This window comes from Anomaloglossus baeobatrachus, unplaced genomic scaffold (assembly GCF_048569485.1).
Source record: "Anomaloglossus baeobatrachus isolate aAnoBae1 unplaced genomic scaffold, aAnoBae1.hap1 Scaffold_483, whole genome shotgun sequence".
NCBI classification, from domain to species: Eukaryota; Metazoa; Chordata; class Amphibia; order Anura; family Aromobatidae; genus Anomaloglossus; species Anomaloglossus baeobatrachus.
In genome coordinates, this window is record NW_027444177.1 from 201,889 (window position 1) to 211,569 (window position 9,681).

Here is a 9,681-nt window from a genome sequence, read left to right on the forward strand (position 1 = left end):
CGCCGGTTGGCGCAGGCTCCACTCATCCACTGGGTTGGGTTTCCTTGGGATCTGCAGTACCACTGACTGACTATAGGTGGTGTGTGTCTTCCAGCTGAAGTTACCATCATTCAGCTATAGCCAATGGGAAGACACCACACCCTTTTTAATTCCCCTCCTGTCTGCTGACCACTGCCAGAGATAGTTCTGATATTCTTACTCCTGTTCTGCCCTGTTCTGTTTTGTGATTCTGGTGTTCTGACTTTTCCTTGTTTCCTGACTACCTCTTCTGCCTGCTGTTCATGTACCTCGCTGTCCGATCCGGATTTGACCTCTGCTATGTTTTCTGATTACATCCTTGCCTACCGGTTCTGTCCCTGTTCTGCAATTCCTGGTTTGACCCTGCCTGACGATTACTCTCTCACACTGCTGCCTTCCACAGGTAGTGATCTCCAGGGCCCTGTGTAATTCCAAATCCCTTTATAGGGGTTAAAGAGTTTCAGGGTTCTGCGGTCCTGCTTGGTGAAGCGGTTTCCCTCTAGCCTGTCCATTACAGCTCGTCTGAGTCTGTGGATCCAGGCAGGCGTTACATTGGGGTGGGAATTTGGGCGTACAGGTATCAATGCTGCTGGGTTAGAGGGCATGGGGGACCTGACAGGTTCCCTCTAAGTTTCCCTGGCAGACCAGTGACTCTTTGGTCCTCAGTCGTGATGGGCGAACTCAGACTGTAAAAGTCTGGATCTCAGGGAATTTCAGGTAAATTTCCAGATCTGGTCATCTGGATAATAAAAAAAAATAATTAAGTGAAGAGAAAGAAAATAGGAATAAAGCAGGTGCGTTATACTTACCGAGTCTACACGCAGCTGTAACACTATTTCAAGGACTGCTCATTACCCTCATGCATATTTAATGCTTCCCTCACCCACTGTTAGTCCCAGCGTCTCTGATTGGTTGCAGTCAGACCACGCCCCACTCTGTGTGACAACGTATCTGACTGTTTGAAATTGCATACTCTACCTGCCTATGTATAGTGGTGCAAAAATAAAATAAAAAATTGGGATAGGGTCCCCCTATATTATGATACCCAGCATAGATAAAACACATGACTACAGGCTGCAGCCCCCAGACGGGTGCTTATCTTGGCTGTGTATCAACCTACCTAATGTGGCTTTTTCTTTTTTTTAAAAAAAAGTTAAATAAATAGCTTAGAAATAGCAGCCTGCAGCCACCCAGGTTGAGGTGCTGGGCAGTGTGGTCCTACAGGTAGTGGTCTTAAATAGCCTTATAATCTCTCCAGCAACCATTTGAATTTGGTTTTCCATCCCCCCCTCTCCCTCCTCTTCCCTATATGGGTGGTATGAGGACATGATCGGGTTCTCTTGGGGCATACTCATTGATGTGAAAACTGGCAAATTATCATTTGGAAAATGGCTCTAAATTCATTGCAGAATTTTGTGCTTTGAATTGTGTTACATGAAAAGGGTTTTTGCAATATCTATGTATTTGTATGGCATGGCAATGTATACACTATTTAATCTTGTCTTGTGATTTATTTATGTACCCCCTCTGGGTTTGCCACAGTATATCATACCATTGGCTTTATGAATTAACCTTTATTCTTGGGGTGCATATAATGATTCCAGTGTAACAAATGCATGCTCTGACTTTTTGTAAACCCAAAGTGGCTCTTTATGTGCACAACTCACATGCATCTGCATGGTGTGCTAAATTAATTATCAAACACTCTCTAGGGTTAGCTGGAGTACCAAATTTTGCATGATTATCCCGGACAACTTTTGGGATAATATTTATATGTCCTTTTATTATTACCACAGTATACTGTTGGTCTTATGACATCATCTCTGTTGCAAAATTTTGATGTAGGCATATATTTAACCCTTTTTTGACCACTTTTTTATACCAAAAATCAAATACCACACTGTCCCAGGATTTTTTTCTGTGTTTTTAAGGGGTAATGATTTTATACTGTGTTTTTTGATATCCATCTCTAAATCATGTGATATATGTTGTTTTGATATCATGTTAATAAAATTTATACACTTGTTTGAAATTTTGGTGTAAGTGTTTCTCTGATGTACTACGTGGTTATGCAGGTCTAATGTAGGTTTATATGCTGAGTTTGGTGGACATGCTCATATAATATATGATATGGATTTCTATTTCCGCTTTTGGATTTATACCCAGAATTGTCGCCACCATTAGATGTGACAATCCCGGCACTTTACACTGCTCATACCGATTGTCCTGGTGCGGTGGCAATCAGGGTAATAAGGGGTTAATGATAGCTCACAGGTGCCACTAAACCCTAGATTAGTAATGGGAGGCATCTATGAGACCCCCACATTAATAATCTGTAAGTGAAAAGAAATAAACACAAACACCGAAAAATTCTTCATTTGAAATGAAATGCAAAAAAACACCCTCTTTCACCCATTTATTAACCACAAACACTTAGTTCCAACGTAATCCACACTCGGTCCCATGTCATGATGATTCCAGCTCTGATACATACATACTGAAGACAGAACATGTGCGCACGCTGTGGGCTCCACGCAAAGTCTGACGTAGCTGCAGTGATGTCACTCAGTTTATCTGCGGTCATAAATGTTGTTTCCCACGGTACCCCACCTGTGACTGCAGGTAAACTGACCTCAAATGACGTCATTAAATTCAGTGACCTGACCTCAAGCGAGGTCACTGAGTTCACAGACCTGCATTTCCTGGCAGAAAACCAAGGTTTTTTTGTCAAGAGAAACAGATTTGGTGCTGATATTTCCATCATATTGCTGCACCAAATCTGCATTTTTAGGCAAAAAAACCCGCATCAAAACATGATGCAGTTTTGATACGATAGTGATGTGATTTTTTGCCAGGAGATGCAGATTTGGTTTAGGACTATGGTGTATAAATTTCAGCACCAAATCTGCATGTCTTGGCAAAAAAAATGCACAATCTCAGTGCGGTTTTCTGCCAGAAGATGCAAATTTGGTGCTAAGATGGTGTCAAAACTGTTATGGTGTTTTTTTTTAAGTACAGATGCAGATTTGGTGCTGAAATTTATTCCTGCACCAAATCTGCATCTCCTGGCAAATAATTGCATCACTACTGCATCAAAACCACATCGTGTTAAGATGAGTTGGGTTTTTTTTGCAAGAAGATGCAGGTTTGGATCAGGAATATGGTGTATAAATGTTAGCATCATATCTGCATCTCTTGGCAATAAAACATGTAGTTGTCTGCCAGGAGATGCAGATCTATGAACTCAGTGACCTCACTTGAGGTGACGTCACTGAGTTTAATGAGATTGCCTGAGGTCCATTTACCTGTGGTCACAGGGGGAGTACCGTGTGAACCTCCAGCTATGACCACACATAAGCTGAGTGACATCACTGCTCATTGTTGCAGCTCAGTCAGTCTCTGCCTGAATTCACAGGATGCAGACATGTTCTGTGCCCGCACACTGTGACTTCAGTATGTAGCAGAGCTGGAATTGTTATGGGACCTTGTGTGGTTTACATCAGACCTGAGTGGGGTAATATAGGGATGAAAGAGTGTGGTTTTTTTGTATTTTATTTCAAATAAAAAATTTTTTTTGTGTTTGTGTTCATTTCTTTTCCTTTACAGATTACTAATGGGGGGGGGTCTCACAGACTCCTCCCAATACTAATCTAGAGCCACCATACCAGGGTAATCAGGATGAGCCGGGTAAAGTGGCAGAATTGTCACAGCTAATGGATGCAATAATCCTGGGTGGCTGCCGGCTGCTATTTTTTGGCTCGGGGGCCAAATAACAATGGGCCTCCCCAGTCTGATAATAGCAGCTGTCGGATTTATGATGGTTGAGTAGTAAAATTGGGGGGGGGGGGACCATGCACTGTTTTTTATATTATTTATGTAAATATTTTTTAAAAAAAATCTACATGGGGTTCCTCTTATTTTGATACACAGCCAAGATAAACACATAGCTGTGGGCTGCAGCCTGTATCCGTATGCGTTATCTGTGCTGGGTATCATAATATGGGGGGACTCTATGCCAATTTTTTAATTTATTTATTTTTACACCACTATACATATTCAGACAGCATCTGTGATTCCACACAGTCTGAAACGCTGTCACACAGTGTGGGGATGTGGTCTGATTGCAATCATTGACAGACGAGCTTAAACCACGGTGTAGACCTGTAAGAGTTTGCTAATAAGTATTGTAGGGATACGGCTCACTCGGAGGCAGTTGAGGTAGACATGGGAGGCGACATTAAACAAAAATTACTAGGCTGCTTTTTTAAGGCTCCATAAAGCAAGCCACCCACAAGGAAAATAAATGGCATTTCTTTGCAGGACAATAGAATACATAGTCCTAACAAAAACACTACAATATTATTTCAGCACATAAGTCCAAACATGGAGATATCACACAAGAGAATTTCTTACCTCCAGACACAGTTAATGATCACACCGGGACTTTCTTATGTCCACAATACCACACCCCAGGGTGGGGATACGTGAGCAGCCAATCCCACTCATATATCTGACTGCTCATAAACTGCCCCTTGTTAGCCCAATCCCTCTCAGTACCATACGTACTGTGAGCTTGCTTTGAATCACGATCTCTGTGATACATATCTCCCCTCTATGACGTGTCCAGATGCCATCTTGCAGTATAATGAGAATTTTTAAAGTGGAGCCAGATTTCACAATACAAATTGTATACAATATTAAATAGATCTCATAGCTCTGATGAAGCTGGTGTAGAAACTTTGAAGCTGAAATGGCTGTATAATCCTTTTTGAAAGTTTTCTTGCGGGATATTAAAATTAGTATTTAATGCACTGGATTTATAAAATGTTCATCTTAACATGGACATTCTGCTGTGGATTATCCAAGTAAGTACACCAGATTAATTGGATCTATAAGATACATTTAATAATGTGTACAATTTGTACTGAGAAATCTGGTGAGAAATCTTTTTTACATAACCACTGACTTTTTTTTTCTGGGAAATCTTATTTTGCTTCCTTTTTGACATTTAATCTACACAATATTTTGGAAAACTGCAATTGAAAAGGACACATTATTCATTAATTAATGCAGGGGGCCTGGCCAGTTACTGTCACTTCATCAGTAATTAGATAGGGTCACATTATTGATGTCTGCTCCTTTTAAGCTACCATCAGAGTTAGTTTTATTGTTCGTATAGTTATTTATTACACTAATTTTGCACATAGCATATTCCTACACTAAGACATCTAAAATAGTAATAAACTTCCAGACACCATTTTCTGGCTTGTTTGTAAGCAAATGTGGTGCCCTGGACAAGCCAGGACGTCACAAGTACTGCAACAACACACCCCACACCCCGGTTAGGAACATCAAAGTCAGACACAAATCCTTGTTGCCTCCCTCCAGGGGCTGATGTCCACACCAGGTGGGGCGGAGCCAGGCGGTTGACTCCACCCACCAAGGAGTTCACAGTCCTGGAGGCGGGAAAAGGAAAGAGAGAAGTGAAGTGGAGTGAGAAAAAGTGGAAGGAGTAAGTGGTAGGAGAGGAGCAGACTAACCGTGTCCGGGTACGTGGCCCGGGCACCTGAGAGCAAGGTTGGCACACGGTGGTGACCGTCTGCAGGAGAGGCCGATTGACGCACAACCGTAAGGACCGGGGACGGGCGGTGGCCCGCCGGTACCGGATCGGGGAGCGAAGAGAAGCCAGCACCATCCGGCAGGGCCTACGGACCCCGAGCAGGCTTGGAGTTGCCGTTAAACCGGTCAAATCCGTCAGCGACGGGAACCTCCGAGGTTTCTCAGCAGTAAAGACCTGACTGAAGGCAACCGCTCAACCGTGAAGGGAAATACAGCTACCGCCACAGCTAGGGTTACCAGGGCCAGCGCCTGCGGGCAAAAGGGGCTCCTCCGGCAAATATACCGCTGAGGAGCGGGTTACCGGTGGGAAGCCATCGGGGCCGAGAACATAACACCGGTGCAGGGAGAGACAGTTACCGCCAACGTACCGGGAGTGACCGGCGCAGCAGTCTGTGGGACTTGTCCATCCAGCCGTTTGTTTTACCAGAGACTCCGTGTACGTTACTGGCTAAGTAAGTACCACTGCGCTGCCCCGCGACCCTGCACCTGGCCAAGCCCCGCAATCCACTTTACAGACAACAACTCCGGGCCCCGGGACTACCAAAATCCCCCTACCCACGGAGGGGAGAGAAACATACAAGCTTCTCCCTGTCATCGCTCCCGGGATCCCCGTACAGAGCAGCGGTGGTACCTCAACCTCACCACACACCGTGGGTGGCGTCACAAACCGACATACCAAACACCAACAAACCACCCCTTTCACTCACGGGGGAGGAGCGACGCTCGTATCCCCGGATCCGGCCCACCGCTCGAGCCACCGAGCAGCAGTAGCAGCAGCGCCGGACCCGAGCGTGGTGAGCGCAGCGCCCTCCCCGCCCGCGACAACTTGGCGTCACGAACAGGATCCTCCGTTCTACCGCCCGGTAGAAGTGCGCCTTGTGTCCCGCCGGAGGTGTCCGGCCGAAAATATTCGGAAGCCGCCATCTTGGGCGCGAAAAGTCCCCGCTCGAGCGTCTTCCCGAGCAGTGGAGGCGCGAAAGCCGTAGCTCCGCCCCTGAAGAGGAGGTGCCGGAAAGAGACCAAGGAGGGCACGGAAGGCGTCTGGCCGCATGTGGACCACGGCTATGAAAGCAGGGACGCCAGGACCCTGCGGCCATCTTTTGGTTCCTGGAAGAGGCCGCCGCAGCGATGCACCGTCCGATCAGCAACACCGTAGCTCCCGCGCCCGGCACCCATCCTGCTGCCCCAAGGATCGGCCCCCACATCCTGCTGTCCCAAGGATCAGCGCCCCCATCCTGCTGTCCCAAGGACCAGCGCCCCCATCCTGCTGTCCCAAGGATCAGCGCCCCCATCCTGCTGCCCCGGGGTCAGCACCCCCATCCTGCTGTCCCAAGGATCAGCGCCCCCATCCTGCTGTCCCAAGGACCAGCGCTCCCATCCTGCTGTCCCAAGGATCAGCGCCCCCATCCTGCTGTCCCAAGGATCAGCGCCCCCATCCGGCTGTCCCAAGGATCAGCGCCCCCATCCTGCTGTCCCAAGGACCAGCGCCCCCATCCTGCTGTCCCAAGCATCAGCGCCCCCATCCTGCTGTCCCAAGGATCAGCGCCCCCATCCTGCTGTCCCAAGGATCAGCGCCCCCATCCTGCTGTCCCAAGGATCAGCGCCCCCATCCTGCTGTCCCAAGGATCAGCGCCCCCATCCTGCTGTCCCAAGGATCAGCGCCCCCATCCTGCTGTCGCAAGGATCAGCGCCCCCATCCTGCTGAACTGTAGTCAGTGCCCCCATCCTGCAGTCCCAAGGATCAGTGCCCCCATCCTGCTGTCCCAAGGATCAGTGCCCCCATCCTGCTGCACTGTGGTCAGTGCCCCCATCCTGCTGTCCCAAGGACCAGCGCCCCCATCCTGCTGTCCCAAGGATCAGCGCCCCCATCCTGCTGCCCCGGGGTCAGCACCCCCATCCTGCTGTCCCAAGGATCAGCGCCCCCATCCTGCTGTCCCAAGGACCAGCGCCCCCATCCTGCTGTCCCAAGGACCAGCGCCCCCATCCTGCTGTCCCAAGGATCAGCTCCCCCATCCTGCTGTCCCAAGGATCAGCTCCCCCATCCTGCTGTCCCAAGGACCAGCGCCCCCATCCTGCTGTCCCAAGGATCAGCGCCCCCATCCTGCTGTCCCAAGGATCAGCGCCCCCATCCGGCTGTCCCAAGGATCAGCGCCCCCATCCGGCTGTCCCAAGGATCAGCGCCCCCATCCGGCTGTCCCAAGGATCAGCGCCCCCATCCTGCTGTCCCAAGGATCAGCGCCCCCATCCTGCTGTCCCAAAGATCAGCGCCCCCATCCTGCTGTCCCAAGGATCAGCGCCCCCATCCTGCTGTCCCAAGGATCAGTGCCCCCATCCTGCTGCACTGTGGTCAGCGCCCCCATCCTGCTGTACCAAGGATCAGCGCCCCCATCCTGCTGTCCCAAGGATCAGCGCCCCCATCCTGCTGTCCCAAGGATCAGCGCCCCCATCCTGCTGTCCCAAGGATCAGTGCCCCTATCCTGCTGCACTGTGGTCAGTGCCCCCATCCTGCTGTCCCAAGGATCAGTGCCCCCATCCGGCTGTCCCAAGGATCAGCGCCCCCATCCGGCTGTCCCAAGGATCAGCGCCCCCATCCTGCTGTCCCAAGGATCAGCGCCCCCATCCTGCTGTCCCAAGGATCAGCGCCCCCATCCTGCTGTCCCAAGGATCAGCGCCCCCATCCTGCTGTCCCAAGGATCAGTGCCCCCATCCTGCTGCACTGTGGTCAGTGCCCCCATCCTGCTGTCCCAAGGATCAGTGCCCCCATCCTGCTGTCCCAAGGATCAGTGCCCCCATCCTGCTGTCCCAAGGATCAGTGCCCCCATCCTGCTGTCCCAAGGATCAGTGCCCCCATCCTGCTGCGCCGGGGTCAGTGCTACAGGCCACAGCAAGGAGAAGACACCGGTGTTACCTAGCCGATGCCCCAGGGTCAGCGCTACAGGCCACTGCGAGAAGCACACGCTGGTGTAACCCCACCGACACCCCAGAGTTAGCACTACAGGCCACAGCGAGGAGCAGAGACCGGTGTAACCCAACCGATGTAACCGCCACACCTGGACTGATCCCCATGTGCACTGGTCAAACAGTGAAACCTGTGGAGCACAGCACAACAGGACGGCTCCACACCTCACTCATCATAGCAGCCTCGTCCACAGGCACCGACCCCTCCAGCTCCTGCACAGGGGGAAGAGAGCTGAAGACGTCTGTGGGGCCATGTCCCAGATGTCAGGGACGCGAGCGACCATGATCTCAGGAGACATGCCTAAATACACCCAGAGAAACAGCAAGTTTGCCCCACAGCCAGAGGAGGGTCCACGCGGAGGGGACAGAATAGAAGGGTCCAGTGTGAGAGAACACTAGGGTCCAGAAATAGGGGGAGAGAATAGAAGGGTCCAGAGAGAGGGGGCTGAGAATAGAAGGGTCCAGATGAAGGGGCAAGATTAGAAGGGCTCTAAAAAAAGAAGGGGCAAGAATAGAAGGGTCCAGAGAAAGCAGGCAAAAATAGAAGGGTCCAGAGGGAGGGGACGCCTAGGAGTCCTGAAGAAGGTGGGGGGAACAGAAGTCTGTATGCACCACACTAACAGAGGTTGCTGCACCGTGGGGCCGTGCACCCTCTTGCCATTGTGCTCCTCAGATTGTCGTACATGGGCTTTATACAAGGCGCCTGCTATGTGGAGATTACTTGCAGATAATTAGGAGGACCAGTCGTCTTCTGCAGACGTCGCACACAGGCCTGCAGGGTCCGGTGGGGACTTACAAGCTCGTTCCTGGTGGCCATCTGGCGCCCCAGCTCCTGGTAGATCTTCTGCTGCTTCACCTCCTGCTGCAGAGACTTGATAAGCTGGTCCTGGCTGTGGAGCTCACTGGCCACATTCGTCTTCTGACTCTGCAGCTCCTCGATCTCCTTCATCTTCTTCTCCAGGTCTGTCTCCAGCTTCTCCACCTCCTCTACAAGAACAGTTCAGACTGCCAGGACCCCAGCACATACTCCCCCCCCTTTAAGAGACACCACGACACAATTTTTTCTTTAAAACAAACTTTTTATTT